Here is a 17,295-nt window from a genome sequence, read left to right on the forward strand (position 1 = left end):
TTCCACAGACAGCGTCAGGTGGCTACTCAAACATGCGCCGAGAAGTTTTTTTTACTTGAAGCAAGTAAAGAGTTGATATTCCTGTGTTTATGACACAAACGGTAGCTTTTCCCACTTCATGTGAACACACCGAGCACGGCAACTGGGTCTCGCGCGGGACTCCGGGAGACCTCAACCTGCCAATATCCACTCGCCAGATCTAATGTGGAAAAATACTTTGCTTTGTTCAAGCTGGCCAATGACTCCTAAATTCGAGGGAGTGGGTAAGCATCTTTGTGGGTTGCTGCATTGAGCTTACGGTAATCCACACAGAACCGATGTGTTCCATCTTTTTTGCGCACTAATACGATGGGGGCAGCCCAAGGACTAGCACTGGGTGTAATGATTTTAGAATCCAACATACCTTGAAGCAGGGTTTTCACTTCCTGATACATTTTTGGTGGAATCTGCCTGTAGCGTTCCCTCACAGGCGGAGCATCTCCAGTGGGAATCACATGCTGGACGGTGCTTGTCCTGCCATAATCTTCATCATGTGTGGCAAAAACTGCTCGATGTTTGTGCAGCAGGGTCTGCATTTTTTCCTCTCTCCTCTGCAGATAAACCAAGGTCAGTTACATCAGGCAATGAACTCTTTTCAGTATGTTTACTTTTCTCCAGGCTTACTTTGACAGCATTGGTGCTGACCCGGACCATACTCACACTATGCTCTGGTGTGATATCGGCTGGATCAACCTCACACGTCTTAGCTAGTTTCTGATGTCTATAAAGATACATTGGGGAGTCATTTGGATTTTTGATTTTAATTAGAACTCTCCCCCTTTGAACTGTTGACAGGGATCGAGCTACAAAAAGTCCACCCACCTCCTCAGGTTCCACGAGGCACTGGTAGTCTTTTCCACCTGGTCCCGCCTTGGTCCGGCCCCACAGCAGCACCTCACTCTGAGCTGGAACTCTCACAGGACGGCGATTGATGGTGCGCACGTGCCCAATGGAGCCATCTGGAGCCACAAACTGTGCCTGTGTGGAACAGATTTTAAAGGCCATAGCCCACGCCTGTTGTTGGCGCCGACTGCCAGAAAGACAGTGCAAGGGCTTGTTGTCCATGTTTCTCCAGCAACTTCTAATAATGTTCATGCCCACCACCCCTTCTGTATCAGTTAGGCAGTGATCTTTAACAACCAGAAACCCACCCTCAGGAACTTCGACTTCTCCAACTTTAACAGGTAACACATAACCTAAATAAGGAATGTCCAGTCCATTAGCAGCTTCTAAGGTCAGCCAGCTGTCAGCCTCCTTAAGCCGTTCACCTTTTTCTGCAAAATGTTCCAAGAAAAAACTGTCCTTCATCAACGACACATTTGACCCTGTATCAAGGATGCAATTAACAGGGACATCACCAAGCAACAGGTTAACATTAGGGACATCTCCAATTAATTTGTATGTGTCTTCATGCAGAGGCCCATTCGCTTCTGAACACCCCACTGTCTGGGCCGCCACAGTGGTGTATTCTAGTTTAACGATGCTGACCTTTGTCTGTTTGTGCATGAGCGTGCTATATGTCCAGGTTGAGAACAAAGGTTGCAAATGGGATTACCCTGGCCATCATACCGGTTTGCTGAACCTAACCGGGGTCGGTTCCTCCTCGGTGGTCCACTTCGTGGGGCAGGCTGGCTCCACTCTGCACCCCATGGTGTCCTCTGGTGCAGCTCTGACCGGATCTCTTGAATTAAAGACTGGGACAGTTCATTAAATTTATTTGACATTTGTGTGTTCATTTCATCCCTTAATTGTGTCTTGATTTGTTCCAAATCCTTTACATGAGGAAAATTAACTTGGTTGTGCCCCCTCATGGCAAGGCAGTGTGCTTGTTCAAATGTTTCCCCATATGCTTGTTCCCTTAAGGAGAGCTCTGCCATGATGGTCTGAAACGTCAGACTATCATCCAATAGAATCTTGGCTCTCAATTCCCCCCTCGTTGCAGAGTCTCTCAGCCCCTCAATCAAACGATCTCGGAGCAACACATCGTCATCTCTGATGCCCCTGGAGTCTTTTTTCTTGAGCCTAAGAAAGTCTTCCTGCAGTCTCAATGCAAAAGAACTAATGTCCTCATGTGGCTCTTGGCGGGCATTAAAAAACTGAGAGCGCAGGACTGAGGCAGTGGCTCTATCCCCATACAACTTATCTAATTCCCCAAAAATCAGCTCAGCTGTGTTGCGCTTCTCTGGAGGTAAAATTAAAATCTCTCTCTTAGCTTTTCCCTCCAGACAACATAGCGTTAATTCAGCTCTAAAATCGTTTGGGACTCCTTGTAAAGCGAAGGTAGTTTTCAGATTACTCTTCCACTCTCCTAAACCAATGTCTGAATCTCTTCCTTTAAATGTAGATGTCATCAGATTAAACATAGGAACCATACCAACCGGTCTGGACATTGCACTAGGAGCTTGGTTTTCTCGAGTAGGACCAGGTTGAGGCTCACTTTGATCTGTCATGTTGGCCTTGCCCACCACTGGTTTCTTTTTTGGTCAATCCTGCCGACAACGCCAGTTGTAAAGTGTTCTTTGTTTGACCAACCAGTGAAAGTGGACAAGGCAACACAGGACAAAAGGTATTGTTTAAAGGAGTCCTTTTTATTTATAGAAATATATAAAAAACTAGAAGAAGACCGTAAAAAGGCGGAAGAAAATGGCCGAACAGAAGAACAATAGCTAGAAAAAGCATTTCCAAGAATGGAAATGGTGTGACTGCTGAAAGCAGCTGAACGCTGTTGCAGAATTAGCAAATAGTGCAAGCAGTGATCACCATACAAATGTTTTACCAAGGTCGGAATCGAACCCACAACCTCATGGTCAGTAGACTTCCACTCTGCCTCTAGGCCACAGTGCACACACAGTTGCAGAGACTGTTGTCTGTTAATGATCTGCACTCTGTCTCACTCTGAAGTTAACGAGCCCAAAGCTGCACCTGTTGGAAACACTGTCAACATCAAGAAAGCTTGAGAGTCAAGCTTGAATGACTTAGAATGAAAATGTCTGTGAATTTCAGGCTGAGAGCAGCAGTTTCAACATGAAGCAAGTTATCAGAAGTCAACAGAGGACGACTGGGAAAATAATTCACTATAATTGTTGTTGAGGCAAGATTTCAACCAGCAACCTTCAGGTATTCAGACCAGCAAGCTAACCACTAGGCTACAGACAGAGACAGTATGTGAGGGGCAAAGAAAACCTTTGATAAGAGGATCACTGGCTTCTACTTAAAAAAAAAAGTAAGGAAAGTGCAGAAATTAGCCACAACACGTAAGTAGAGGACTCTTTTGTGAAAATAGTGCAAGCAGTGATGACCATACAAATGGTTGACCAAGGTAGGAATCGAACCCACAATCTCATGGTCAGAAGACTTTGACTTTGCCTCTAGGCCACAGTGTACACACTGTTGCAAAGACTGTTGTCTGTTGATGAGCTGCACTCTGAAGTTAACGAGCCCAAAGCTGCACCTGTTGGAAACACACTGTGTCAACACCAAGAAAGCTTGAGAGTCAAGCTTGAATGACTTAGAATGAAAATTTCTGTGAATTTCAGGCTGAGAGCAGCAGTTTCAACATGAAGCAAGTTATCAGAAGTCAACAGAGGACGACTGGGAAAATAATTCACTATAATTGTTGTTGAGGCAAGATTTGAACCAGCAACCTTCAGGTCTCCAGACGCAACACACACCCATTATAAAGCTGAAAAAAATCAGAAAAAGTTAAATATTTTAAAAAGTATAAATAGTTAAAAAGAGAAAAGTAATGCCGATAAAGTTTTAAAAAAGCTGCACGTTTTGATATATGAATTGTTGAAATAGCACAAAGTATGAAGGACTAGAAGAAGACCGTAAAAAGGCGGAAGAAAATGGCCAAACAGAAGAACAATAGTGTGACTGCTTCAGCAGTCACACTAACTAATCAAGTCTACGGGGGAAGTAATTAAAAAAGTCTGAAAGGAGGTGGCTGAGAGTGTGGCTCCGTGTGGCCTGGTGAGTGGCCGGGCTTCACTCACACAGGCTGGCAGGCTGGCTGGATCTGCTGGTCAGTTGGTGTACTGGTTCGGTGTCAAGGCTGTATCATCATTGCTGGCGCTGTGTGCTGTGCTGCTTACGACTGCTGCAGGCTGCTGCACTCCACTTCGTGGCTGTAAGGCGCTTCTGTTCAGCCCTTGAGGTTCCAACCTGACCCAGCGTCCAAAGTGACTCCAGCCCACGCCACACGCCACCTGTCACAGAGAAGATCAGAGGGAGACTCAACACCAGATACATTCAACTTACAATTTCTTAAGACCTCAGACCACATTCACACAGGTACCTGTCAGGGTTTCCATCCAAGTCGTATCGAATTTAAAAGCGGATTTTGTGAAAATGCGCAAAAAGCAAAGCGAATTTATGCCCGTTTCCATTCATTAGTGTTTTGCGATTAGGAGGAGTGCACCGTGAGATTACGTCATAAGAGAGCGTGAATGTATCCAACAATTGACATTCAGCTGACACTCAACATCATGGACAATTTACGTACTTTCCGGACTATAGACGCACCTGTATAATCCGCACCAGCTACATTTTAAAAGAAAATACATATAGCCTATAGGCCGCACTTGAATATAAGCTGCACACAGAAAGACAGTAGGGAACTGTGACAGTCTGCTCGCTTTTCCGCTGTTTTGGTTATGCTCCTCTCCTCCATGTGCATCTGTTTACATACGAAGCCGGTGAAAAATCAATAAGTTACATAACGATGTTACGGCGTGTGTTTGTGTAGTCTTAACCGTCATAAACAAAAGATTATGGGTTACGGAGCGCGTTTGTGTTGCGGTGCAGAGAGGAGAGCTGGGAGACCGGGGCGTCGCTGGGTGAAGTCCAGCAGCTTCACCCACAAACTCTGGCTCAATTCGCATAATCTGTTTCCATCACAAAAACTTGCATTTCCTTTATTCGATACGCTGACAAATCCACCCCCTCCAAGCGTATAAACTTTTATGCACATTTACTGCCTTTATTCGAATTTCTGGCGTTTCCATTCAAGTATTTATGCGCATTTTCACAAAATGCGCATAAGAAAAGGTGGATGGAAACCCAACTACAGAGAAGATCAGAGGGAGACTGAAGGAGAGAGTGTGTGTGGGTAATTAAGCTGGTTGCCGACCTGTCCAGCACACCTGTTTCCAGTTAGCCCGTCACCATGCAATCATTGCAGACATCACTCTGTTAAAGCCACACTCACTCTGTTAAAACCACACCCACAGCAAAATCCACCACATTGTCACACAAAATACAAAGATTACTAGCCGATACAGGTTTACCCTGTTACACCTGCATGTTGTAATTTGACATGACTCCATTCGTTATGACCCTGTAAGATAAAATTCCTGTTAGCATTTTGTACATATAACAAAATAAAAACAGCACCAAAAGAGTTTGTCATTTACATCATTGGATATAGGACGTTTTAGGAAAAGTGAATCACAGGCCCTACTTATGTATTAACTATACATGATGAACTGCAGATATCAAATTGTTTCAACTGGAGAGGACATCTCTAGGACTTTATCTCAAATTCCTAGCCCATGTCTACACATTTAACAAGGTTTATTTACATAATTTGCACATGTGACTGTGATGGGACACTGGCATTGTAAAGCTGGCAAGTTCATTTGACACTCACAAACACCACAGTTTTGAAATACAGTACAACTGATATTAAAAAACTTGCCAGACCTATGTTCAACAGCAAGAGGAAAAAAAACTAATTTCCTCCCATGTATTGTAGGCTACCTCTATCATGAAGAGCTTCTCTCCCACATCTGATGTCATGTCAGAGCTCCCAAGTAAGCATTTATTCTGACAGGGTTAATTGTTATCTGTACACCCAGCACAACTCCCCTGTACACAAGTTGTATAGACTTTTCTCACACTTGACATCTGTGATAATATTTAATTACTACTTAAACATACCTGTTTATGCACTTGGTAGTGCAATCCTTTATGTTCTTGCCACCAACTCTGGACTACAAGGTTATCTGTAATGACAGGACAAGAATGCTTTACCTGAGACAAATGTAAACACATTTTTTGAAAAACCATCTGCTGTTGTCTGTGGAAAAGAATTGCGGTTATGTGAGATAAATAACCTAAAGTCGTCCGCCCCTGTTTTAAGCTGCTGTGCCGATGCTTGGACATAGGAGCAATGGTGGAAAAAGTGTCAGAAATAAAAATGTCCATATAGCTGACATAGTTAACCCCAGCAAACATTTTGATGTCTACCCCCCCCCCCCGTAAACCGTAGTATTGAAGCGCTCTAAAAGCAAAACAGTCAGCTCAAATTGGCTAAAAGGTTTTGGAGAACTGATCAAGCCGATTAGCATAAAAAACACAGGTGCAACTACTAACATTAATCAGGGCTGGTTTCTCCAGCATGCACAACATAGGACCCTGCAACGCACTCATAAGGACCTCAGCAGCTGTTACACCAGTATGACATGTCAAACTACACTGGTTTAAGACTCATTTGGTTGTTTCTTTGTTCCTGGTGGTGATGTCTTTGTGCTCACGGGCTAGGCCTGATGGAGTCTTACTGATGCCTTGTCCACACGAGCCCGGGTATTTTTGAAACCGCGTGAACATATGTTCCCGGTTGTATGTTCTGTCCACACGCAACCGCGCTTTTGGAACCCTGAAACCGTGGTTTTTTGAAACCGGAGTCCAGGGTGGGGTTTTCGGCCGGGGTTGGTTTCACCGGGTGCGTGTGGACCATAGGTGTGGACCATAGACTGTAAAAAGAAATTCCTTACCACATTCATTCATGTTTGTTTACTGTGCCATACTATTGGATTAAGTGATTAATCAGGTGTACGATACACCTTGGACACACCCATTGCACACCTGATTAATCACTTAATCCAATAGTATGGCACAGGAAACAAAGATCCAGTACTCCTGCAGCAGGGGGTAGTGGGTAGTGGGTAGTGGGTAGTGGGAGGGGGGGGGGGGGCAGACGGCAGACCTCACCAAAGATGCTCTCATCACCATAGGCAGTAGAAGCAAAACTCCTCGGTGTGTTTATCGTCTCCTATTCCTCTGTATTGGACACAAACACAGAAACATACTGTTCTTTTCAGTAAATTACTTACTGTAACATGGACTATAGCAAGTACGAAAATATAGAATAGAATATACTTTATTAATCCCTTGCAGGATTTTTTTTCATCACAGCGCTCCAGTGTAAAGGTTAATAATAATAGCAGAATAATACAATACAAAAGTTAAATATTACCAAATTAAAAAAATTAAAAACTACAAGAATAAACCCAAAAATTTGCTCCTACACCATCTTAACAGTATACAAAAGAAAAAATAGGACATTATTAGTGCTCACACGAAAAGTTGGATGAATTGGTGGCAACAGGAAGCCAGTGTAGCCTTCCTCTGAAGGGGCTGGGAAGGCAGCCCTGATCCTCTTCACCACACATGATGGGATGATCACCCTGTACCGTGCCCCCAGGTAGCCCCAACACCACTTCACAAAAATGCGGTATGCAGTGTGTCGCCAACGTCTAAACAGAAAATGTTTGACATAAAAATGCTGCAATAAAACTGAGTAGATCATAGATGACTTATTGCTTTACAGGACATATTTTACTTTTTAGTAAAACAGTATTTAAAATCATCATCAGTAAGGTGAGTGAAGCGCAAAGCAGGTTACTGACAGTGTTCTATAAAGTTACTTTCACTTACTCATTCTCAGAGAATTCTGTCTGGTCCCTATCATAGTGGTACTGCACAATGTTAGCGTGCTCAGTCTGCAGCACCAAAGGGTCCAGACACACACGCTCGAAGGCTGTATGTTGGGTGATGCAATATGGCACTGGTAACCCCACATCTGCGGACTCCTCACATTTTTCCATTACCTATAGAAGAGAGAAAAGGTTCTTCTTCAACTACAATGGATGTTCAACACATCCCATAATACAAAAGAAATTCCTTTCTCTCATGGATATCATCTATCTCTAGTCCTTCTCTATTGGTCTAATTTGTACTTGCAAAGTGGGAAGTTCTGTGGGCTATATGGCAATAATGGTCAAGGCTGTCTGGCAGGGCAGTCACCAGTTGTTTTGGACAGGTGTGTAACGCCCGCCAATGTAATAATGCCCACAAACGTAATAAACCACAAACGTAATAAAAATATGCAGCTTTTAATGTAATAATCCTGCAAACGTAATACATTTTCCACAAACGTAATAGCCGCTGCCTACTACAAACGTAATACGCGATTTCCCACAAATGTAATAGCCTAACTATTACGTTTGCAGAGATTTATTACATTTGTGGGGAAGTGAAAATCTTCAATTTTCAATGTAATAAAATGTAATAACGCAATGACTAATGGTCGTTGTGTTGGTTGTTGTTGTTTATATCTACTAATAGCCTACTGACTGTGCGAAATCCAGCTGCTGACTCTCCGCTCCACGATCACGGAGAGCCCCCACCCTGCCCACCCCTCAAACAGCGCATCTCTCTCTCTCTCTCGCCGCTGTCTGTGGGAAAATTGAATTGAATTAATATACCTTTAGATGCCTATTTAGACTGATACGTGTTGTGTTTACCTTTTTTTAAAAATCAGGCTATCTCCCTCTGTCAATCACAATATGTGTCCTCTGTCAGTATCAGCCCTGTCAATAAACAGGTAGGGGGAAAACCCTCCGACCTAATGTTAAACTAACTTATCATTTGAATGTACACTAGGGTGTGCGTGCGCTATAGCTACGCTCTCCACCTGGCTGAGCTCTGTTGTCCCCCACTTTAGCCCCCAAAAAATCACAAGCACTTTCATAATGTGATGCGTGTGTGTTACTTTGTTATTTCTGTATGACAGACCGTTGCCAACACACCGCTATGGACGCGATCTGGTCAGAGGAGCAAAAGAGAAAATATGCAGGATATTTACCTTATGTTTCATTTTTTAAACTGCTTGGGACTAATTGTAATGACAAATGACTTGTAGCTTGTTACAGGGAGAGTGGAGGCTCCTGGCTAAAAACCAAACCTGCTGATCAGAGGCTCGGACCCGGTGTCATTCTCCTCTCGTCTCGGAGTCCGCGGCTCAAACGCGCTCTGTAAACTGTAATCTCTTGTTGACCGCTTGTTGCATCTTTAGAAAATATAATTCAGGGGAAAAAAAGACTTACAAACATGGACCAAAACGGCTCCATAATACGCACAAAAATCCAAAAGAAACGAAAATTAACTAAAAAAATTAACTAAACTGCATGAAGTGGTTGTTGTATGCCTGACAGAGGCATGCGTAAAACTATCCAGGCTATCTATTTAAAACACACACCATACTTGCAAACTGCTCCACTGTAGGGGGGTCTTATATAGTCATTATTATTATTATTATGATTATTATTATTGTTGCTGTACGGAGTCAAATACGACGAAGAGCCAGTCGCTTGAAACGTTGTCTTTATCATATATTTATTTATTTATTTATATAATATTGTTTTACTTCGGGAGAAGACAGTGTTGAGTTCTCTTTCTGCCTCATAACTGTACAGTGCCATGGATTTATCGGGGAACTGCTGATATTTTGTCTTAGTAGTGCTGAATATGACCAAGCCGCTGTGCTGTCTCAGTGCTGAAATATGAATGAATGACAGCGTGTCACTGCCCGAGAGAGAGATAGATAGAGAGAGAGAGAGAGAGAGAGAGAGAGAGAGAGAGAGAGAGAGAGAGAGAGAGATGCCTCTTTCTTTTCTTTTGCTTCTTTTGCATACATTTTTGTCCTCCTGCTTATGACACGCGCTGTCCCCTGCAGATGCTTCTATAATAAACATTTGCTAGGATTGATTGTGATAGGTACACGGTTGGGAGGAAGAGAGAGAGAGAGATGCGCTGCTTGGGGGTGGGCAGGGTGGGGTGGGCTAAACAACAACAACCAACACAACGACCATTAGTCATTGCGTTATTACATTTTATTACATTGAAAATTGAAGATTTTCACTTCCCCACAAATGTAATAAATCTCTGCAAACGTAATTACATTTGTGGGAAATCACGTATTACGTTTGTAGTAGGCAGCGGCTATTACGTTTGTGGAAAATGTATTACGTTTGCAGGATTATTAGCTGCATATTTTTATTACGTTTGTGGTTTATTACGTTTGTGGGCATTATTACATTGGCGGGCGTTACAAGGTGTAACTATGTTACCACCTGTGATAAAGGTGGTGATGGATACTGTATGGTGTTGAGTTGAGTGCTGATTACCAGCTATCCTTCTCTAACCACAAACCTGATCAACCTCCCTACAGCACACCTTCTCTCGAGCTGATGACATGTTGGTGCAGTTGTTACAGGAACACCTGGATGACGCCTGGGATCCACTGGCGTTCGTTTCGTCCGACGCGACGCGGCTGCCAGTTCATTTTCTATGGGACGCGTCAAACCGTTATGACGCGCCCGCAAAGCATTCTGGGTACGCGGCGCGTCCGTTCGAGCAGTTGCGGCGCGTCAAAAAGTTGACCGCAGCTCAACTTTATGCAAATGAATGCGTCCGACGCAGGGTCACTGTCCAATGGGGAGCGAGATAGAGAACAGCTCGGGGGGGCGGGGGTCTGTTTGTCCACTGTCCGTTAACTCGCCGGTCTGTGTTCCCGCCTACCGAAGCGTCCGTTTTTTTGGAGGCGTCGCGTCCGGCAAGAAATCGCATTGACGCCAGTGGATCCTAGGCGTGAGAGGCATAAGCAATAATGCTCTGTATCATCCAGCATCTCTTACTGGGCTAACCCAAGCAAAAGTACATGCAGTCTAATATTATACGTAATGGTAAACATTCAACTTTGTCCCGTTACACAAGATAGCAGAACAACAACAGTAATAACTACCTACTGTACACACAGTTATTTCATTTACTTATCACAATTATGTTACCATTGATCAACGTCCCAGTGCTCACGGGGATGATCATCTTCCGCAACTCCGGCTGCAGCTGGGCCGGCGCGGGGCAAGGGCTCGAACATGTAGGCTACGGCTGTACACCTACAGCCCCTGCCTCAAATTCCTCGTGCTCATCCTCAAAATCCTGGAATTCGGGACCTTCCAAATACGAGGGGTGCGATAGAGGAGACTCGTCCACCACCACCGACACAAAACTCTCCTCCGCCCCTCCTTCACAATCCTCCGCCCATCCTTCACTCTCATCCCGGTCCATTTTAGCCTAGCTAAGTAGGCTACGTACCATAGACTGTAAAAAAAAAAGGTACGTACACAGTAGACTGCAGGTACACACATACACACACACTGAGCTGGACAACATCCAATCAAATTCCTTCAAAACACTATGTCCCGCCTCAAAAAATTGAATATCCCGCCCGCTCGATAACGGCCAATCAAATTCGTTTTCCTTACTCGGGTAAACTCGTGCTGCCACTCGTGAACACTCGGCGCGACGGAAAGGACAAACGGCCATTTCTGTACACCTTTAATATTCCTCATCTGCCACAAGGCTTATTTTTCAAATATATCTTTTTGTCAATTTTTTACAATTAAAATAAATAAATAAACGTATTATACTCCCTGACCATTTGACCTCAAGATGTCAAACCAACTAAGACAGATATGAACATCCCTCATCTGCCACAAGGCTTATTTTTCAAATATATTTCTTCGGCTATTTTTTACAATTAAAATAAATAAATAAACGTATTATGCTCCTTGACCTTTTGACCTCATGATGTCAAACCAACTGTATAAGACAGATATGAACATCCCTCATCTGCCACAAGGCTTATTTTTCAAATATATCTTTTTGTCAGTTTTTTACAATTAAAATAAATAAATAAACGTATTATGCTCCTTGACCTTTTGACCTCATGATGTCAAACCAACTGTATAAGACAGATATGAACATCCCTCATCTGCCACAAGGCTTATTTTTCAAATATATCTTTTTGTCAGTTTTTTACAATTAAAATAAATAAATAAACGTATTATGCTCCTTGACCTTTTGACCTCAAGATGTCAAACCAACTGTATAAGACAGATATGAACATCCCTCATCTGCCACAAGGCTTATTTTTCAAATATATTAGTAGAGGGTTAGGGTAAATATATATAGTTTTAATTGTAAAAAATAGCCAAAGAATTATATTTGAAAAATAAGCCTTGTGGCAGATGAGGGATGGTCATATCTGTGTTATACAGTTGGTTTGACATCATGAGGTCAAAAGGTCAAGGAGCATAATACGTTTATTTATTTATTTTAATTGTAAAAAATAGCCGAAGAAATATATTTGAAAAATAAGCCTTGTGGCAGATGAGGGATGTTCATATCTGTCTTATACAGTTGGTTTGACATCTTGAGGTCAAATGGTCAGGGAGTATAATACGTTTATTTATTTATTTATTTATTTTAATTGTAAAAAATAGCCGAAGAAATATATTTGAAAAATAAGCCTTGTGGCAGATGAGGGATGGTCATATCTGTCTTATACAGTTGGTTTGACATCATGAGGTCAAAAGGTCAAGGAGCATAATACGTTTATTTATTTATTTTAATTGTAAAAAATAGCCGAAGAAATATATTTGAAAAATAAGCCTTGTGGCAGATGAGGGATGTTCATATCTGTCTTATACAGTTGGTTTGACATCTTGAGGTCAAATGGTCAGGGAGTATAATACGTTTATTTATTTATTTTAATTGTAAAAAATTGACAAAAAGATATATTTGAAAAATAAGCCTTGTGGCAGATGAGGAATATTAATCTATATGTTGCACAGTTGGTTTGACATCGTTCACCCAAACGGTTGAAGCACATAATAGGTTTATATTTTGAATGTCAAATGAATGTTGAATGTTAAACTAACTTAATGCCGGTCCGAGACCGACTAGGCCTCAGACTGCCTTCATCAACTCCGAGACTGCCTTCATCAACTCCTGCTAACATTTCCATATTTCGCACATTCTGTGACATAAACTGTAAACTGTTTTCTTGTCTGTAACAACATCTGCGCACGTCTGTCCGTCCTGGGTGAGGGATCCCTCATCTGTTGCTCGCCCTGAGGTTTCTCCGATTTTTCCCTGTTAAAAGGGTTTTCCATGGAGTTTTTCCTCAGTCGATGTGAGGGTCTAAGGACAGAGGATGTTGCTACGATGTCATGTAAAGCCCTTTGTAAAAACGGGCTATACAAATAAAATTGCCTTGCCTTACTTGAAGGAGGAAATGATCCTGTTCTAATGTTATAAACACCTAAGAAAAAAGGGCGCAGTCGTAAGGCACAACTCTTATTATCACTCCCAAAATACACAGGCTAAGTCAATGTAATGGACAATGGACAATGGAAGCTGTTTATAGTCTTACTGCAGATCAATAAAGGTGCAGACAGATACATTTTTATGACTGTATTGCGCTTTGAAGTGAGAAAATTCGGACAAAATGTTTTTATAGAATAAAAAAATGTGATTTTCCCCCCTTGTGCATCCACATGCAGTTCTCAAGTTGCAGGAAACTCAAACTCAGTGATGCAGTGATGCAGCACTCGGTTGACCAGGGGAGGAGCAGGGAAACCCCAGATTATAGGACTGATTGCTGTTGTAGCCTTGCCAAAGAATTCTGCAATGGACCATAAATTCTGCCCTGTGAAAACCATACTTCTAAGATAAAACTTAATTATTGAGTAACCCAAACACACTTAGATATTGAGTAACCCAAAACCTCAAACAGTGTGAGAGGTTTTACAGTGGATACACAGCCAACTGACTATAACATCCACTAGTTTCAGTCTCAATAGATAATTGTTTGGATTGAGCATTGCTCCGGTAGATTCATACAATCACTTTAAAACTGTGAACTCCTGACCTCTAGTGGCCACAGCAACATAACATGCTGCCACATAAGACACCTGATGGTTTAAATCAGTTTTAAAATAACTTTATTCTGACGTAACATGAACATTTGGACTTAACCAGTGGAAGATTGTGTGTGTGTGTGTGTGTGTGTGTGTGTGTGTGTGTGTGTGTGTGTGTGTGTGTGTGTGTGTGTACACTACATCTACACAGCACACGAGTGACATGACCTGCGCGAAATATGCAAAATTCCTTTCCACACACACACACACACACACACACACACACACACACACACACACACACACACACACACACACACACACACACACACACACACCTTGTTCATATTGCAATTGCTTGTTTGTTGTACAGTATTGCGATTTTATTCATTTCTGGTTCACAAACAGTTCATGTATGTAAAACAAAATTTAAATGCTGTTTCAATATTGTGTAAAACTGTTGCGTGTTATATGTTGGTCTTTCAAAAGTAATAAAGTGCGAAACAGTTTACAAACTGGAATATGGAAAAACATGGAAATGCAACATAGCCTAAGAGTCTTTACTTGACAGCGGTGAAGTGAGCCGCTGTTTGATTTTACGTACTAGAGTGAATACGGTAGGCACGATCCTTGAGCAAAGTGAAGGTCCTAAAAGATACATAAAGCCTAAGTGTTTTTACTGATATTTGTTATTTATGAAGATTGAGTATTTTCCTTGTGTTTAATGAGGTGCAATTTTTATTTTACAAATTATTTCTCAGACAAATACAAGTGATTGTTTACTCTTATATTCTCCTTAATGGCATTGAACCCAATTATTGTCACTGTTTGGTGAAGAAAAAAAAACACTGCTCTGTAGGGGAGTCTGCTGTCTTTGTTTCTCACGTTTTTAGGAGACTTTAAAGGGGTAGAGCTTTTATTTTATTTTATTTTTTGTTATTAGTTGTTGTGGTCGTTAACTCCAAATTTATCTCCTATGATGCATGAAAGTTGGAAATATTATAGACTACCTAAGTTTCTTGGATTTTGACTTTATGATCAAAACCAAGTCAAAAGATCTAGGCTGTATGTTACTATGATTTTGACCACCTCATATGTTCAAGTTCATCGTTATCTTCATATTCTACATAAACTTTTGACCTTACGTCATGTCAATTCCTTTATAAGTGTTCATCATTGACTCTGCATATTCTTATAAAACTTGATCTATCTCTGGTACCCATTTGATCTCTCTCTCTCTCTGTCCCTTTTTTATTTTTATTTTCTGAGATGAGAGATGGTTTGTTTTTTTCCCCGTTAGTTTGCATCACAGTTTCAGCTGTGCTAATTAAGTCAGGCTGAGTTTGCCAACCAACCAACCAACCAACCAACCAACCAACCAACCAACCGCCTTTGGTCTGATGTCAGATGTGATATAGATATAAAATCATGTTTTGATTCCATTAGTTGCATTAAATGGTGTTTGTTGTGATTATTGCATTTAAATGTGCCTGGAACTCTGTGGAAACCTGCCTGTGAGGTCTTGGTGACGTGTGATAAATTGTGATAGGAGCAAACAAGTAAACCCCCTGCTCCAATTTATTATGTTAGGTGACATACAGAACATGAAATGAGACAAGGCTTGGAAAGGACAGTCCAAGAAATTATATCATGCACAGACAAACTTGTGGGACCTGGGGCCATTGTGACAGAGCACAGCGTCCATGTTGTTAGTGGTTTTTGGGCTGATACCTGTCAAGACTTACACATTCCTAATTCTTGCCTCAATATGCTGAAGAATAAAAGGTCATCAACAGTTTTGTGTAGCTGACATATTGATAAATACATACATTTCCATATGTCATTTCTCAGGTCTTTTCCTTTGGTCACATTCGGGGACCTAGAGCTGTAGAGCGTTACTTAGAAAATGACCGGAATTCTCCTTTAAGGTATAATATTTATGACTTTCATGCATCATAGCAGATGATATTTGGAGTTAACGATCACAGCAACTGTTAACAACCTACAAAAAAAAAAAAAAAAAAAAAGATAAAATAAAAGCCTACCCTTTTAAAGCCCTCCTAAAAACATGAGAAGCAGAGACAGCAGGCTCCCCTACAGAGCGAATATAATGTTTTATTGTGACATTTCACCAAACAGTGACAATAATTGGGTTCAATACCAAGAACAATATGGTAAAATAAAACCTGCACCTGATTAAACACAAGGAAAATCCTCAATCTTCATAAATAACAAATATTAGTAAAAACACTTAGGCTTTATGTATCTTTTAGGACCTTCACTTTGCTCAAGCACCATGCCTACCGTATTCACTCTAGTTCAGGTAGAAAAGACGTGTCGGCGGTGATCCCTTCTTTTCATCAACACATCAATATACCACACAGGCGCAAACGGAAATCAAACAGCGGTTTGAGCAGGAGCAGGAGAGCAGAGCAGGAGAACAAGGTGAGTTCTTTCCTAATGATTCTGTTGTCTCTGTGTGGACTGTGGAGAAGATAAGGATCTGTTGGTTGTGTGAGGTGCAGTGTTGAGTTTAACTGTGTAGCTACTGTGTTTGTTACTTCCTGTTCTGTCAGACCTGGGTCTACTTCCTGTATTTATGCGCTAACCGTCAGTGTTACTGGTTTGACTGTCTATGGTTTGACTCTCAGACTGACAGAAGATGAGTGATGGACACAGGAGAGACTCCACGATCTGAAGACAGTAATCCATCCAAAGATGATGTCCTCCAGTAATGAGCCTCTGGCTACAAGGTAAGAGACCTGCAACTAACATCCAGCATTTTGTTTCTGTGCTGGTGGTGTTGTAGTTTTCTTAGTTTACTAACACTTGGACTCAGGGACATTAACAAGACAGCATTCAACAGCAACAGGGTTTATTGAGAGACACAATATGACAGACGCCCAAAAACCTGGGAACATCCAAGGAAAAAATCTGCCACGGAGGCACAGGTTTCTTGTGGTCTGAATGTGAATGTGATCTGATAAGACACATTATAGTTTAGTTCTTAGAGTCCTTGACCTAGAACATGCTCTTCACTCAGCCCAATCTACAGTAGCCTTGTTGTTGTCACTAGGCTGGTATGCATGGCGTATTCAAACTATATCAGGGTGTCTGATTTTGTTTGAACAGACCACCTTGTAGTTCTCACACATAAATAAATATTCCACAACAAGGGCTGACAGTCCAGACAGAGAGAGAGAGAGAGAGTAAGGCAGTCCAGGTAAGGCATGGCATTGCTGCTCTCAGGTAAGTGAAAGATACATTACCTTTATCACAGTCAATCACTTCAATCGGTTCATCACTGTAAATCACTTAAATCACTGCCGATCACGTTCAAACACGGTCAGAAAACTGTTTGCTTTCCACCTCCACACACACCTGAGGCTCATCACACAAAATACCCCACCTGGTGGTCAAAACACAA

The 17,295-nt window shown here is 41.8% G+C and overlaps 1 pseudogene across 1 annotated transcript in view; it reads left to right on the top strand.

Annotated features, from left to right (window-relative positions):
• Window positions 1-17,098: 17,098 nt before the first annotated feature.
• LOC146963110 (NACHT, LRR and PYD domains-containing protein 12-like) overlaps window positions 17,099-17,295 on the top strand; it is a 59,597-nt pseudogene continuing 59,400 nt past the window's right edge. The window contains exon 1 of the transcript XR_015035149.1: window positions 17,099-17,117. The product of XR_015035149.1 is annotated as an NACHT, LRR and PYD domains-containing protein 12-like (transcript). The remainder of the gene's footprint in view (window positions 17,118-17,295) is intronic.

The sequence above is a fragment of the Trachurus japonicus genome, chromosome 23 (genome assembly GCF_045865225.1).
Source record: "Trachurus japonicus isolate A0001 chromosome 23, Traja_1.0".
Lineage (NCBI taxonomy): Eukaryota > Metazoa > Chordata > Actinopteri > Carangiformes > Carangidae > Trachurus > Trachurus japonicus.